Source organism: Oncorhynchus masou, chromosome 24, assembly GCF_036934945.1.
Source record: "Oncorhynchus masou masou isolate Uvic2021 chromosome 24, UVic_Omas_1.1, whole genome shotgun sequence".
Lineage (NCBI taxonomy): Eukaryota > Metazoa > Chordata > Actinopteri > Salmoniformes > Salmonidae > Oncorhynchus > Oncorhynchus masou.
In genome coordinates this window covers 63,870,679-63,876,342 of record NC_088235.1, presented here as the reverse complement: position 1 = coordinate 63,876,342, position 5,664 = coordinate 63,870,679, and positions in this window count along the sequence as shown.

Below are 5,664 nucleotides of genomic sequence, written 5' to 3'. Positions count from 1 at the left end.
TTGATTTAAGAATTAACATACCAGACTAGAGGGACCACCAGCTCCAGCTAGATCTACATTGGTCATGACCCTGAAAATCAACACGAGGTTTAAGAAGACAAAGGAGCCTCTAACAATCAAGGTTGCAAGTTGAGTAACTCTATCTAAGACAGTGAATTTAAGTAGGACCATCCAGTTATTCTCTTCAAATCATTGTCACCTAGACTGCTTTCATCACCACTCTGGGGATCATCGACACAGCTGATTAGCTGTCTGCAGAAGACCACTGAAAGTAAACACAGACAACTAAGAAGAGGGACACTGTGACCTCTTTTGGACAATCAGAGCCTTACACTGAAGAATGAAGGAGAAGGCCCAATCGAACCCTTCTAACGAAGCGGAACCCTTTTCACGAAGGCCCGGATCCAACAGAGATACACAACAAAGACCTTCAATGCGTAAATATATGCATTACTTTCAGGGGAAGCTATTATGATTACTGTAAACGTACTTCCCAAATGGATCCAAGTGTTGCTTCTCTTTTTCTCTCATGTTCTCTCTATCTCTTTAACTCTACATCATTTGTAACAAGTGTCATATTGTGTTAGTCCGCTAGTGACCTGTTGTCATCATAATAAGTTTCTAATCAATAACCTATACTGTGTGCGTATGTTTCCTGTGTTATAATTTTGTTTGTTAGTAAATAAATAATCAAATCAATTTGTGTAGTACGGAATGATCAGTAAGACTCGGTTTGTGCAGATTCAAGAAGTCTGCAACGTTCAGAATGAGACTGATATGAGGTAATGATTAATACGTGACAGCATCGATATAAACACTTGAAGTCGGAAGATTACATACACTTAGGTTGGAGTCATTAAAACTAGTTTTTCAACCACTCCACAAATGTTTTGTAAACAAACTGTAGTTTTGGCAAGTCGGTTAGGACATCTACTTTGTGCATGTCACAAGTAATTTTTCCAACAATTGTTTACAGACAGATTATTTCACTTATAATTCCCCTGTATCACAATTCCAGTGGGTCAGAAGTTTACATACACTAAGTTGACTATGCCTTTAAACAGCTTGGAAAATTCCATAAAATTATGTCATGGCTTTATAAGCTTCAGATAGGCTAATTGACATCATTTAAGTCAATAGAAGGTGTACCTGTGGATGTATTTCAATGTCTACCTTCAAACTCAGTGCCTCTTTGCTTGACATCATTAAATTGTTTGACTTGGGTCAAACGTTTTGGGTAGAAAAATTACTTGTGTCATGCACAAAGTAGATGTCCTAACCGACTTGCCAAAACTATAGTTTGTTAGCAAGAAATTTGTGCAGTGGTTGAAAAACTAGTTTTAATGACTATAACCTACGTGTATGTAATCTTCCGACTTCAACTGTAGTTGCATTTAAGAGGTTTTTAAAGCTTACCTTTTTATGTGTCTGTAGGCCTACTCTGTCTGGGGTGGAAATGTTGGCCTAAATTTTGAAAGTACCATGCTCAGATTCCTGATAACTTCTCAGATAGTTTCATTGCAAACAAGACACACTGATTTGGAATTGCAGAAATGTGAAAATATTAACTTATCTCTGTCCATTCTTAGCCTGTAATTTTGGTAATTTGAGTGGTATTAAAAAATATTATTCTAATATGTACAATGTCATAGAATTTCATTAAATGTTTATAAAAAGCTATTTTTTCACAGATCTGCAAATACGATGATAGATTCATGCAAAAATGTAAAAATGTGCTCTTTTAGGGTACAGTTACAAAGCCATTAGTTTTTTTTAAGTGGTAGAAATGTTCCTCTTCTCTACGCCAAGTCCTTCACGGGTACACGTCTTTCTGCCATTCCACTTCTGATGCCAATTTAGCAGATTCTGCGCGTAACCTCGACTGGGACTCGAACCTGGGTCCAGTGACTGTCAAGCCAACACCGTACCTCTTGACTTGGTCGCTCAGTGTTGGTTAAGGTTACTACAATTTTTGTTACAGCTCTTTATTGTCACATGCTCTTATGTCAGCCTTTATAAAGGCTTCAGAACTGGCTGTGACATGTTCAAACTGTAATTAACATAACCATAGATCACTTAAACTGGTACAACACTTCCACGAGTGGCCAAAAATAACTAACTTAAAGCCACACCCCCACTAAGCCATACCTTCAATTATTATACCTTTATTTTCAAAATACTGGGTGCAAAAATGTACCATTATACTAGATTATCTACACATGTACCCCAAAAGGTACCAAACTGTACCTCAGTATGTGAGATCATATGTGTACCTCTGAAGGTACATCATCTTTTTTATCCCAGGGAACAATACTGTATGCTAACCTTGCCTTTTTTTCTGAGCGTGTGGGTGTGGACCTCTCTGCTCGACATTCAGTGATTGGCATGTGCTAATGACCATCAATATGCATGGTTCTGCTCTGTTCCTGTCTCTGACTGAGGAAACAAGACGTCTCTGACTAGCCTGGTCCCAGATCTGTGTCTTTGCCCACTCCTATCGTCATTGTCACAAAAAGGTGTCTCTGACTATTAGCTCAATGTCACAGGTATCAGAAACTTTCTTACTTGTCTTTGATAGAACTGCTTGACAATCACAATTTCACACATATGAATTAATAATTATTTTTTTTAAAGTCAGTTTAGACTCTGTTTTCATCTTGTTCTTTACTGTGTAGTTTGTTACTAATTGCCAGGGTAGCAGTTTAGCAGCAGATTCTCTATAACTTTCCTAAGGCTTCAGATACACAGGCATACTGCAGACATACATGTATGCTTCGGGGGCTGTGCACATTGTTTACTGAGATAATAAAAAATATAAACTGAGATTTTTGTATTTATTATCATCATTCCTCTTCATTGCCAAGGAGCGTATTGATAGTTTTGCTTTAGCTACCTCCCCCTAAAAACACCCTCCCTTTCCCACAAGATTGCCAATGGACTGCATCTCATTATTGGCACCCTTTTCAAAGCAGAGTTTACTAACACAATGACTAAATCACCCACTATCCTTCAGGATCTTCCAATGCCTGCCTAGCCAGTAGATTAATTTCTCTTCCTCATCTTATTTTTTTTTGTCTTCGTTTCTCCATACAGAGGCTAAATGTCAAGCATGCCTGACTCCTTCTAGTAACACATTCATTCCAGCAGATAATTACCATAAGGAAATTGATGCTTCAGTGTGCAGAGGGGAATTTAATTTACTCTGACATTCCACAGCATAATACATTCCAAAAGAAGTGTTTTTCACTTTCCAATTGACTTTTTAGATAAATTTGACTATTTAACGTGATTGCCGGTCTTGAACGTCTTTGACTTATAAAGGTGTTGAAACCAATTAAGGGCTACATGCTGTTCGTGCTTCCAGATTTGAAGCTGTGAATACTGCTTACAGATCCATGAAATCAGAAACAGGCTGGATATTTTGTTCATTGGTCTGTGTTTGTGTTTGGTGTATGTGGTCTGGTCTATATGATGATCATTCCACAACAAGTAATTACTGTATGTTTATGAAATCCACCGTGTGAAATAAAACATTGTGATTGATCATTTGGTAACACTTAAAGCCTGCCAGTATAATGCTTCATAACTTGTTATAAACATATATGATTATGTATTATGTCTTATAATAAGGCTTATAAATAAATGTTATGTCTCTCAACGTAGGACATTTTTAACTGACATTTTTAACTAAGGGCTTTTATCCAGTCAGTATCAATATAAGATGATATCAAGACATACCCAAGCTCAGTATAAGTCTTACAATGCATTATAACCTCATCATAACCCATTATGCCTGTACACTTTATTAATGTCACTAAAGGTTTCAAAAGTAGTGCTCAAGAAACAAAACTGTGCCACCTGCTGAGAGAAATACAAGTACTGTAAACGTGATGGATGAAACCTATCATTAAACTAGACTGTGTCCCTGTGTCGCCCCACACGTGAGAAGGTCTGCTGTGTCACTAGAATAGGGTGGTATCTCTACAGCTGGGAAAACCATGCTCCTCTGCTGGTCATGATTGGAATGTGCATTGTGCTGATTCACACTTCTGCTCTGAGATTCCCTCTGTCTGGCCTCTGGTCAGGAGTTGGGCTACAGGGCCCTTAATTCTGCTATGACACAGCTCTTTATGTTGGCCTCACACTCACAGTGAGTTCCTTACCAGACCTGTACTGTAGCTAAAGGTACCTATCCTTCATAGAGACAGAATCAAAATAACTCTTTGGAGGCTGTTGTAATCCATAGTAGCATGTGGAAACAACAGACCAAAAACACACTCCTGCTAAAAGTTCCTCTTTTGCGCCAATGACCAGCCCAACTGCCTGTGAATGTTGTGCTGCTTTTGAGATAAGGGCTGCCTTCCACTGTACAGTTTAGGGGATTTAGCTATCTAGAACATGCAGCATGTCCACAGATAACACCACTCAGAAAGGTTAGAAAAGAATGGGATAATGGGAGAAACAGTCACTTTTCTCATAGTATATTGCAGCACAGATTCACTGTACCAGAAACTTCATTTAAGGTGTAATGACTAAACATGGCAGAGAAATGACCCAATTTGTTTGAATAAAACAAGAGGTATATTACTCATTATTTATTGACTATTTCTATAAATATTAATCCACAAATTATATCGCTTTGAATAATTTGAGGCAATATCCCATTTGTGCATGCAATACTGTAATAGACCAATATTCTTAACAAGTTCGTTTTTTAAATATGCATTTACAAACTACTATGAAGTTTCTGAAGAAAAAAACCCAGAAGTTTATGTGCCCTAAAATATGTTGGCGAAAATGCTGCTACTATGTTGGCAGAACTTTAATGCAGTGCACTAAACAAAAATGCAATTATATAGTAGTGTCATGAGTAAAAAGGTGGGGGGTTTTGCGAAGAGAGGCAGCACTTCTTCGTGCAATCCATCCACACTGCCCAGTCTGCCAATGGAGGGATATGCTGAGGTACTCCTAAACCAGGAAGTAGCTGATACAAAATCAGTATATATACAGTAGCAATGAGACAGTAGCAATGAGTCAATTGGTTGCTTGTCTTTAGGAGTCTCTTTAAAGAGTTATTAGGTGTTTAATCATTTGACTTTTCTTTCACATTTTTTTCAATCGCAGAGCTGCTTGGAATAAATTATTTCAAATGAGACTTCTAGTCCAGAGCATTATCCTCAGTTAGCATCAACTGATCTAGAGACGTATCTATTTTTTTTCTCGTTTTTCAGCAAACCACTGCTGCCTCAAAGGTCTCTGTCCTACTGGAAAGATGGGATAACAATGTAAAACCTTGGGTGATTAGGCGCATAGGCGTACTAGCCTACAGTTCTATAATGTCACTGAATTATTCATGATTCAATAATGGCATGTGTTCGAATGGTATAAAAGTATAGGGTTGAGTATATATTATAATATGCATTTGTTGTTACACAAGCACATGGAAATATGCAACTTTTCACAATGTTTGTGGTGTACCTGTCACAATATTTGTTTAAACATCATTTGAAACCAACACAGTTGTCGTTTTAATTGCGCTGTGACTCTTATAGGATGCCAGAACAGGTGACAGAAGGGGAGCTGCTCATATGCAAGTGAGGAGTCCCCATCCTTCTCTACGAAATAAATAAATAAACAATGAATCGTCCAGTCTCCTGTGCGCCT